We start from the raw sequence: 11,061 nt of genomic DNA, 5'->3' as shown, positions 1-11,061 counted from the left end.
GGTTGAACCACTTTAAGAATCTTTACCCTAGCATTAGTCAGGAAGAATTCAAGCCTGTTAGCTAGATACCCACTATGTCCCATTGTTTCTGAGTTGCCTAGCAAGTATGTTTCTGCCATACATGTGTTACTCTCCCTCAACTACCTGTAAATCACCAATTCTCACTTTGGAAATCTAATACCTCACCCCCATTCTTTTTCCTTTGCCCCAAAATGTCACATATATCCAATGTTGCCTCACTGTCTTTGGACTTTCACGCTTATATGAATTTCCCCATGTACATGTATTAAAATTTTGATTTTATCCTTTTTTTTTTCTTTAATGAAAGGAGGAAAAGAGTACAGAGATTCCTCAAAATACATAATATAGAATTACCATGTGAGCTGGCCATTCCATTTCTGGGTATAGGCACAAAACTACCAAAAGCAGAGATTCAAACATATCTGTACACACATGCTCACAGCAGCATTATTATTTAATTTTTCTATCATTTTGAGAGGAGAAAGGGGAGGGCAGAGAGAGAGAGAGAGAGAGAGAGAGAAGAAGGGAGAGAGAGAAACATCAACTGGTTGTTCCACTTAGTTGTGCACCCATTGGTTTCTTCTCATATGTGCCCTGACCGGGATGGAACCCTCTATCTCCGTGCGCCAGGATGACACTATCCACTGAGTCACAAACCAGGGCCACAGCGGCATTATTCTTTTTTTTGTTGTTGTATTTTTCTGAAGCTGGAAACGGGGAGAGACAGTCAGACAGACTCCTGCATGCGCCCGACTGGGATCCACCCGGCACGCCCACCAGGGGCGATGCTCTGCCCACCAGGGGGCATGCTCTGCCCCTCCGGGGCGTCGCTCTGTCGCATCCAGAGCCACTCTAGCGCCTGGGGCAGAGGCCAAGGAGCCATCCCCAGCGCCGGGGCCATCTCTGCTCCAATGGAGCCTTGGCTGCGGGAGGGGAAGAGAGAGACAGAGAGGAAGGAGGGGGTGGGGGGTGGAGAAGCAAATGGGCGCTTCTCCTATGTGCCCTGGCCGGAAATCGAACCCGGGTCCCCCGCACGCCAGGCCGACGCTCTACCGCTGAGCCAACGGGCCAGGGCCAGCGGCATTATTCTTAATAGCCAAAAGGTGGAAGCAAATATTGGGTGGAAAACATCCATTAACTGGTGAATGGGTAAACAAAATTTGATATAGACATATACCGGACTATTATTTCCAACTTAAAAATAACATTCTGCCAGGTGCCCCAACATGGATGAACCTCGAGGACATTATGCCAAGTGAAATAAGCCAGTCACAAAAAAAGACAAATACTGTGTGATTCCACTTAACGGAGGCCCTGACAGTAAGTAGAATTGTGGTTGCCAGGAGCTGGGGGTAGGGGAATGAGGAGTTAATGTTTAATGAATACTCTTTCAGTTTGGGAAGATGAAAATTTCTGGAGGTGGATGGTGGTGATAGTTGTACAACAGTGTGAACATACTTAATGCCACAAAACCATACACTTAAAATGGTTAATATGATCAATCTTATGGTATGTATATTTTATCACAATTTTTTTAAAGCAAAGGAAAGAAGAAATGATATCCTGGGGAAAATTTTGAAATAGAGGTCTATCTCTGCTATGTACACACACTGATCGATTTCTTGAATTCTAAGACTCTCTTATGTAGATCTCAGAAACTTAGGGCACAGACATTCAAGTAAGCATGACTCGGTGACCATTAGTACAGGGGACTTCACTAACGAGTTAACAACGTTCTCTCAGCCCTGCTCAGTTCTTGGATTCTGTCACTCCTGCTTTTAAATTCTCAACGATGCTCTGAGAGACTTTGTTCAGGGAAAAAAAAAAACCAAAACAGGACAGACAGAAGCGAACGCCACGTGTTGCAGACGGTGATAACAGCACACAGGGCTGCATTGGCCTCCTCTACACAGAATTTTTAGTTTTCTGTGTCGTTGGGGGTGGGGTGGGGGGGCTGCAAGGGAGGAGCGGAACTTGCCATTAGCCGGAGCTGCGTGCAGCACCGACCCCCACGAGCAGAGGGCGCCCGGGCCGCACTAGGGATGGGGCGGCGTGGCCCAGGTCCCGGTTTCCCCCGGCGGAGGTCCTCGGGGCACCGCCCCCTCTGACGTCGCGGCGTGGGCGGGGCCGGGAGGTGGGCGCCCGAACCCAGTGTGGTGCCTCGGGCCGCGCGGGGCGGAAGCCTGGACGGGGGGCGGGAGGCGGGGCGGCCGCTCTGAGTCACATTGGATTGACCCACCCGCTGCTTCCAGGGGCGGAGGTGACAGCGGCCCGGGACGGGCGGCCGCAACTTGCCCGCCGCGCCGAGGGACCGCCGGGCGGCGGAGATCAGGTTAGGGGCGGGCGAGGCGGGGCGGGGAGCCCAGATAGTTGTCCCGAGCCGCGGGCGAAGGGAACCCGCGCCCTGGGGACGCGCCGCGGCGCGCAGCGGGGCCTGCGCCGCCCCTTCCCCGCGGCGGCCGCTGTCCGGGCCGAGAGCGCCCAGAAGGCGGCCCGCCTCGGAGTCCTCAGGTCTCTGGCCAGGTCGGGTCCTGCGAAGTCCCAGGGAGTTGGAGGGGCTGGGCGGCCCGCAGTCAGAGGGATGCGGACGTGGGCTTTTTAAATGGTGTCAAGCAAGCCTAGGGCTCTTTTCACTGCACCGCCCTGCCATCCGGCAAAGAGGCTGAATTTGAGAGCTGGAAAAGAATTCAGCCACAACCCAGCCTCCTTATTTTACAGATGGAGACATTCTTCTGGCATGCTCAGAGACACATCTAGGCGGTGCAGGAGTTAATGATTCTGTGTCAGGGAGGCTGGGAGGGATGATTTCCAAAGCAAAAGTAAGACCTGTTTGGCTAGAGATGCTAGTTTGATTATGGTGGAGTTTTGCAGTTACCCGCATACAGCTGCATTCCTGCCACAGGTACTGATGTCCACCAGGCATCAATTTCTCAAAGGACATGACCCCCAAAAGGTTCATGATGTCAGTTGAATGAAGAAATATCGGGGTTCTAGATGCCAGGTCTGTTGCAAATTAGGCACTGTGGAGAATGCTTGGGTTACAGAGTTAAATTTTAAATGCAAGAGAAACCCACCCCACTTTAAAAGCAACCCTTAATTGTGTGCCTCATTTCTACAATAATGAAGGACACATAAAAACGTTATTCTGTAATATTGGTAACTCGCCTTCAGGTCTCTTTTACAGTAATAAGAGCATTGTGTATTGAAACTTAAAATTAAAAAAAAAAAATTATTCAATTTTTAGAGATGGGGGAGAGGGGGGGAAGGAGGGACAGGAGGAGCAGGAAGCATCAATTCCCCTATGTGCCTTGACCAGGCAAGTCCAAGGTTTTGAATTGACGGCCTCAGTGTTCCAGGTGGATGCTTTATCCACTGCGCCACCACAGGTCAGGCACCCCCCCCCCATAATTAGTGATGCTGTGGTATATGGCAAGCCATAACACTGTTACTTAGGGTTTGAGTATAGTTCAACTCTTTGCGTGGCTGATTTACAGGGGGAGAGGAGGACTGATTAAATCCATAGTTGTATTTCGCAAGACTGAAGTACCTGTCAGCATACAGACATGGTTTCACAGAGTTCATGGTGCATTTATAACTCTCAGCATGAATAGACTCCAGGTGGTGAGCACGTTAACCCCCTAGTACCCATTTTTCTCTGGATTATTGAATTAAAGAATCTCTAAGGCCCCCTTCCATCTCTGAAGTTCTCTCATTTTATGTGTTAATTTGAAACGTCACTCATTATGACAACAAAAAGTTTTAAGAAGATAGGTTTAAGAAAATTATGCATGATGCATAGCGAATTTTCAAATTCAATATTATACTCAGCCCTCCCTGTTATTTATCAGTGTGATTTTTCGAATTACAGATCCTTTGGTGTTAAATTCAGTTAAATTCAGAGGTTGGAATGGAGCGCTTTGCGTATGATAGAGAATAGCTAAAGTCTGACCCGGGGTGGGGCCTGTATAGTGCATAGACATCTTCTGCAATAAGATGAGAACATTCTGCCTCAGAAAATGTGATGATATCTTTTCAACAGTGTTCATACTGTGTGTATTTTCAGCTGAGATATAATACTAATGTTTATAGGCAAGCTATACAAATATGTACTAGTTATTTATTCTGACTCATAGACCCAAAGCAGAGCCTTCCCTTCCTCTTGTTTCTTCTTTCCTGGCTCCTTTCTTGTAAGTGTCCCTCATACCTGCAGAGACCCTTGTCACATTCCTTTCCCCCACATTGCAATATTCATAGCTTCTTTCAAGCACTGATTGATTGAACTTACATTACTTTTTATCCACTCAGAGAATAAAGGTCATAATTTTTTTTTATTATTAAGTGAGAGGCAGGCAGGCAAGCAGGCAGGCAGGCAGAGAGACAGACTCACGCATGCTCCAGACTGGGATCCATCTGGCAAGCCCCCTACAGGGTGATACTCTGCCCACTTGAGGCCGCTGCTCCATTGCTCGGCAACTGAGCTGTTTCAGTGGCTGAGGCGAGGCCGTGGAGCCATCCTCAGCTCCTAGAACGCTCAGGGCTAACTTGCTCAAACCATCTGAGCCATGGCTACAGGAGAGGAAGAGAGAGAGAGAGAGAAAGGAGAAGGGGAGGGGTGGAGAAGCAGATAGTCGCTTCTCCTGTGTGCCCTGACCAGGAATCGAACCTGGTACTTCTACAGGTTGGGCTGATGCTCTATCACTGAGCCAACCGGCTAGGGCCAGAAGTCATAATTCTTGAGTCACCATTTAAGATCTAAACACTAGGAACATTTGAGATCTTGCTTCCAGGCATATGTCCTCATTTTGCCTCAAATAATCTCTCGTGAAAATTAAAAAAAAAAAAACAATCTAAAATCTAAGAATGATTACTCATTTTTAGAACATAGTGCAAGACTCCAGGAGGCGGTTCTGAAGGTCAAGTAGACAGTTTAGATTTGTATCCTCCTTGTGCTTGGAGGCTACAATCTAGAAAGACTGCAGGGCCAATAGAAGTCATTTATCTTTGCCTCAGGGGCAAATCCTTTCTGCAGGATGCTTAGTGAATCTTCATATTCATTATTGTTCTCAACCCTCACAAGTCACTTGATCAGTGTTGGGCTAAAATCAGTGAAAACTGATTTTTCAAATTATAGATACTTTAGTATTAAGTTTGTATAGAGACATATTTTAAAATGATAAACACAACTAAAATAGAATGCAAATTGAGGTTTGCATACCTATTGCCAAGTATAAGGCTTGAATTATTTTTTAGGTTTATTATTCTGTCATTTTTTTTTAAGTCAGTTAATGGATTTCCTACAACATAGTATTATTACAAGATTTTCTGCTCTGAAATTTTTAAGTGTGCTTGGTCTTCAGCTAAAGCATTATTAAAATTCTTTTAGAATACTTGCAGAATCTTCACATCAACTAATATTAAATAGTTGATTATACCTAGCCCAGGAAAACACCTAAATAAACGAATTTTCAAGACTGGATAACAGTCTTTGCTGGTCAGGAGTTAATCAAGAGATAATCAGTCTCTTGCCTGAAAAGCAAAAAGGTCTATAGTTGCAGCCATAAAATCATATCATAGAACACCTCTGTAATGAAAGAGCCGTTAAACAAACCAAGGTGTTACCTTTTGGTTGGGTGCTTTATCCTCAGTGCTATAAAAGTCAGCCACAGGACGAAAAATAGACATAGAGTAGTGAAAGTGTATTACTTCATTTTTAGATTTGTAGGGCTTTCTAACAAGAAGGATGTGACCACCAAGAATCAAGGCAGCACAGTGGAGCAAACAGGCATTGTGCCAGGAGTCTGAAGTTTGAACATGGAGGTTTTGCTCCTGACTAGTTCATTCATTTACCAAATACCAAATATTCAGTGAGCACCTGTATGTGCCAGGCACTGTTCTGGGTGCTCAGGGCACAGCTGTGAGTAAAGCAGTCAAAGGCTTGCCCTTATACAATAGACATTTTAATGGAGTGGAGATAGACTCTAAATAACCATGTGAACAGACAGATGGCCACATAATCATAAGTACTATGAAGAACTTCGAAGAGGTGCAAGTGGGAAGGGGCGTGTGTTGGGGGGCAGGGTTACTTTTTATGCAAAGAGGTCAGAGAAGGCCTTTGCTAAGATCACTTTTGATCTCTGATTTGTAGGTAATGAGGGAGCGAACAGGGGCCAGAGGGATAAGCAAGTTCCAAGCCCAGATGCAGGAGCATGTTTGGCATGTGTGAGAGACGTTGAGGTCATGGTGACCAGGCATCGCCAATGTGGGCGAGGGGTACTTGGCAGCAGTAGATAAGAGGTGGTGGGAGTGGGAGTGGGAGGGGGCACATCGTTGGAGGCCATTGTAAGGACTTTGGCCTTTACTCTGAGTGAGGGGGAAGCAAGCCATTAGAGGGTTTTGAACAGAGGCGCCATGATGACTTACATTTTAATAGGGTCACTGTAGCTGTTGGGTAAGAATAGGCAGCAGGGGGTCAAGCGACTTCCCTTTTATACTAGCCGTGTGACCCTAACCTATAGTCCAGAATTTTATGATTCTAATTAGTATGGAATATTACCACGGGGAGGTCAGAGGATAGCATGTGAAGAGGTTCTGGAAGTAAAGAACTTCAAGTGACCTGAAAACTTGAGGCTGCTGACACGCCTTTAGCTGAGTCACTCCAAATCAAGAGGTGATCGGGCTTTTCAGTCAGGGTGTCAGGTCGTGAAAACAAAAACGCTGTTGCATGGATATTCTCTGCTGGTCCCTGAGGTTTCCTTTCCTGCTTGAAGAAGGATGAAAAGCTGTTACTCATCAACAGAGCTGGCAACCAGCGCCGCTTTTGTTGTTAGGCAAGTTGAAAACTGGGGAAAGGAACAATTCTAATTTTCTATTTATCATAGGTCATTTGAATTCTTCTTTTTAACATATAAGGAATAGAAAAGATATCTTTTGTATTTAATTTCCTTACCCCTTCCTGTTCACTTTCTGCCTCGCAGATACTCTCACTCTAATGAATTTAATGTGTTTCTTTTTGTCTGTATCGGATCTTGCAAAGTGGGGGGTGTTTGTTTTCTATGTGTGTACCTATTTTACTTTGTAATGCTGTGTTTCAGTCTGAGTTTTTTCTGAGTAGTTTTTAAGATCCCTCCCTGTTTCTCTATGTACTCCTATTTCCTTGTTTCTGAAGGCTGCATTCTACACTGGGCTGTGTGCGCATGATGATTTTACTCATCTGCTCTCCTTGTGATAGATACTGAGGTTATCCCTGCTCCCTAACACCGTCGGTGTTGCTGAGTGAGCTGTGTAATTTATCTGTGCGATATATACTTAGAAGGGAGTTGCTGGATTACAGGCTTGCATGTACAGAATTTGAGTAAATAGTGCCAGCTTCCTCTCCACGGTGCACCAGTCAGTCTCTCTCCCACCAGAAGAGTTCGAGGTTCCCTGTCCTTATGTCCCACCAACACTCAGCTTCCTTCAGCTCCTCACCTTTTCTAATCTCACAGGTACACAGTGATATCTTGTCCTTTTACTTTACTTTTTCCTTGATTATTAATGATTTTAACTATCTTTATATCTTTGCCCATTTTCTGTTGGAGTTGCTATCTGTGTTGCCATTGACTTGTAGAAGTCATTTTGTAATATAGACAGGCACTCTTTGTCACGTTTAGGCTTTACAGATAATTTCTCATTGGTCATCCATTGATTTTGTTTTTGTCCTTTGACCAAGAAAAATTCTTAATTTTGATATAATCAAATAAATAAATTCCTTGACTGTTTTATGCTTGTCAGCTTTTGTATAAGAAGTCCCTCTCTGTCCCTAGGTCCCAGCCAGATTTCTAATCCATCTAGAGCCCACATTGCATGTGGTGCTAGATAGTGATCCAGTCCCATTATTCTCCATTTAATGAGCCATTTTTTCCAATAACATCTCCAAAAAAAATCCGTGCTTTTCTTCACTGAATTGTGGTACCCTCTTTCATGGATACACTGATCTGTTTCTAGGGCCCTGGTCCATTAATCTGTCAGTCAGTTCTTGCTTTATTTTTTCATCGTCCTGTTTTATTACACTGATTTAGTAATATGTCCTCATGACTGGCACAGCAAGTGCCCCTTTATCTGGTCTTCATTTTGAAGTTTACTCAGCTATCCTGAAATAAATAATTTTTTCATATAATGATTTTTCTATATAAAATTTGGAATAAGTTTATTAAGTTCCTCCAAACTTTTATTTTTGGGAGAGTTTTTATTGGGATTGCATTGAATTTATAAGTTACTTGGGAGAGGCTTGACATCTTTTTAACTCATTTCTTCCAAGAGCATGTAATGTGTCTCTCCCATTTATTTCAGCTCAACTTTTAAAAATAACTTTTGTTTTATTTGGAAAAGATTTAAAACTAACAGAAGCGTGCTAAGATTAGTACAAAGAGCTTCTGTGTATTCCTCACCTGGATTCACCAACGTTAGCATTTGCCATATTCGCTTTATTACTCTCTCTCTCTCTGCATTTCTGTGCATATTTTTTCTTGACCATTTGAGTTAGTTGCAAACATTATGCTCCTTTTAAAAAGTTTTTTTCATAAAGGTTTAGTGGGTATTCTTGGTTAAATTAATTTCTAAATACTTCATTGTTTTGTTGCTATTGTGAATCATGTCTCAGAGACTGCCTGTCAAAATCCTAAACCTATGCCAAGGTTAAGTTTCAAGCAAAAGAGAAGGCCCTGGCCGGTTGGCTCAGCGGTAGAGTGTTGGCCTGGCGTGTGGGGGACCCGGGTTCGATTCCCGGCCAGGGCACACAGGAGAAGCTCCCCAGGCGCTAGAGTGGCTCTGGTCTCGGCAGAGCGACCCCCCCCCCCCCAGGGGCAGAGCATCGCCTCCTGGTGGGCGTGCCGGGTGGATCCCGGTCGGGCGCATGCGGGAGTCTGTCTGTCTCTCCCCATTTCCAGCTTCAGAAAAAGTACAAAAAAAAAAAAAGAGGAATAAATCTTCAATATTTTTGAATCCTATATATATAAATTTATGGTAAATATCTCATGAGTCCAATATAAGTTTATTTCATTGTTAGAGCAGCTTTTTCCTCCTGCTGTTAAGAATCAGAATTTAAATAGCTGATATGAAGAATGAGAGAGAGCGCCAGATTCAGCATTATAACTATAATTGTCAGCATGATTATAAATATAAGATATGCAAGATTATGGTTTTCTTACTTTGTGGATCAGTCGCTACTTTGGGTAGAAATCTAACCTAAGTATATCTCATGAGGTAGTGAAGAGTTCAGTGGGTAGTTCTTTGGCAATCATAACTGGTAGGGTGTCGGGCAGTTGATTTGCATGGCCATCTCTTTGGCCAGCTCTCAAGCATCTCTATGTGGTTGGTTTGTTTTTTTCCTAATTGTAAAAATCCTGTCTTTTCATTGTAGAAAATTTGCAAAATAGAGAGAAGCAAATCTTTACTCTTGCTGTTTGGCACAAACCCCTGTTAAAATGTTGGGTTTTTCCTCTGCTCTTTTTTTGGGGGGGGGGATGTTTGTGGAGGAGGAGAATGCACTTAAATTTGGGCTGCATAATTTGTATCACACACCCCCCTCCCTTTTTCAAGGTTAGATCATCACATCTTTTTTGTCTTGCTCTGAGTGATCCTCTGGGGGGAAAACATAGGATTAGTTTATAGGAGTTGGGTAATAGCTTGCTAATTACTTGGCAATTCCCAACAGGCTGTGCCTGAGGGAGCTACTGTGCATGACAGCCTGGCCTCATTGTCACAATATGGAGCAGTCCTAGTTCAAATGCCAACAAACCACAGACTAGCTTAGGGGACTAGAAATCTATTCGATGTCACTTTTGCGTCAGCTCAGTTAGCGCCTTCCTTCTTTAGAACACATTTGCTTTCATCTTTCAGAAAATTAAAGAGTATGGAGAAATAATTGTAATTTATTTTTCTTTGACTTTGAAATAGACCCAACACAACTGTCTTGTTTCCCCAATCACCTTGGCTAGTGTGATGAGGGGTGAGGGAGAGTGGTGGCGGAGGCCAGTGACAGAATTCAAAAGCTAATATCCCCATCGGCTGGTAGAGTCAGTCTCCAACCATGTTCGGTTTTGTTCATGTTGCAGGAACACCTGTCACCTTGTAAACTGCAGTTGTCTTCCTTCCCCATCTGTCAAGGAGAAAGTTCTATAAGGCAGGATTCTTTATTTTGTTCCCTGATAGACCCTAAGCATCCTGAGCTGCGCCTGGCATGTCGTGTGCCCTCGATAAATGGATCCATAAAGCAAATCCATCCTTAAAGAGGCGGCGCTGTGATACAGAGAAGGGGACTGTAAGGGAGAGGGGAGGAAAGGAAGTTCTCCTAGCCTCCTTGAATACATGGGCTCAGTAAGCTAGCAGAATCCTCATTTCCACACGGACCGGACCGTGTATGCCAGGGGTCCCCAAACTTTTTACACAGGGGGCCAGTTCACTGTCCCTCAGACCGTTGGAGGGCCAGACTATAAAAACAAACAATGAACAAATCCCTATGCACACTGCACATATCTTATTTTAAAGTAAAAAAACAAAACGAGAACAAATACAATATTTAAAATAAAGAACAAGTAAATTTAAGTCAATAAATTGACCAGTATTTCAATGGGAACTATGGGCCTGCTTTTGGCTAATGAGATGGTCAATGTGCTCCTCTCACTGATCACCAATGAAAGAGGTGCCCCTTCCGGAAGTGCAGCGGGGCTGGATAAATGGCCCGCGGGGCCCGTAGTTTGGGGACCCCTGGTGTATGCGTTACTATCCCCCCCCAGCCACAGGGCTAACCTCTACATCTGTTTTAGCTGCTCAGCCTATGGTTTCTGAAAGGGGTGTGCCGGTGTTGGTGCTGCTGACAAGCACGTGGTGGGAGTAGGGCCTGGGAGAATAATCAGTGCTGACGTTCTCACCATGGGTTCTGGGCCCAGCACCCACGGCATTGTTCTCATGAGGTGATTCTCCTAGGATAAAGGATGTGTCCCATCAGCAGAAAAAGTTGCAGTGGATGTGGCAAGTGCTGTTGAACTCCCCAGCTCACATGCC

General features: G+C 44.7%; 1 protein-coding gene across 1 annotated transcript in view; it reads left to right on the top strand.

The window, feature by feature from the left end:
• The first annotated feature begins 2,225 nt into the window (after positions 1-2,225).
• The window catches only part of DNMBP (dynamin binding protein), a 118,962-nt gene continuing 110,126 nt past the window's right edge, over positions 2,226-11,061 (top strand). The window contains exon 1 of the mRNA XM_066240517.1: positions 2,226-2,353. The gene's annotated coding sequence lies outside the window, so the exon portion shown is untranslated. The remainder of the gene's footprint in view (positions 2,354-11,061) is intronic.

This window comes from Saccopteryx bilineata, chromosome 7 (genome assembly GCF_036850765.1).
Source record: "Saccopteryx bilineata isolate mSacBil1 chromosome 7, mSacBil1_pri_phased_curated, whole genome shotgun sequence".
In the NCBI taxonomy this organism is placed as follows: Eukaryota; Metazoa; Chordata; class Mammalia; order Chiroptera; family Emballonuridae; genus Saccopteryx; species Saccopteryx bilineata.
The sequence above is the reverse complement of the archived record's forward strand: the minus strand, read 5'-3'. Positions and strand labels throughout refer to the sequence as shown.